The following is a 717-nucleotide window of genomic DNA, read 5'->3' on the forward strand; positions in this document are numbered from 1 at the left end:
ATCGGCTACCAAATGCTATGATACAGTGAGACTCTCCCTGTCGCTGGAAAAACATATGAAACTCCATAAAAATCTGTAGTGTTTATACATGAATATTAACGAGAAAAGATGAACTGAGCATGCTTCATCACATACAACTACAATTGTTACAACATATCGCTATCATATCTTCATTGCTGAATGTTATATATATATATTATGAACAACACATTCTGTTACTTAAATACTACTGCTCCCATAATCACCTGATGAAATACGTCTACCAATATTGCTGAATAATAATAATTGGTAATGTGTTGTTTAGAATATAATGTTCAACAAGAAGTAGCTGGTAGTGATGTGTTGAAACAATTGAAGAGACATGTAAAAGGGTACTTCACTCTGTCTTCTCTTAATTTATATAGTTATACAAAGAACGACCCTTCATCAATTGTCGGCTGTTTATCTAATCCCGAAATACGGATTAGAAAAACAGCCGACAACTGATGAAGGGTCGTTCTGTGTGTTGTTTGTCTTGTTTTCCATTTGTTTCTTTCCTTGCTCGCAAAAAAGTTCATATTCCATGTCCTCGTACTTCGTATTTTTTGTTGTTTACGTTTTGTGACGTCCTGTGCCCACATATGCATATGTATATACGTATACATATAAGTATGTACCTATACGTATGTATATATGCATATATATATATATACACACACACACACACACACACACACA

Source organism: Octopus bimaculoides, chromosome 4, assembly GCF_001194135.2.
Source record: "Octopus bimaculoides isolate UCB-OBI-ISO-001 chromosome 4, ASM119413v2, whole genome shotgun sequence".
Lineage (NCBI taxonomy): Eukaryota > Metazoa > Mollusca > Cephalopoda > Octopoda > Octopodidae > Octopus > Octopus bimaculoides.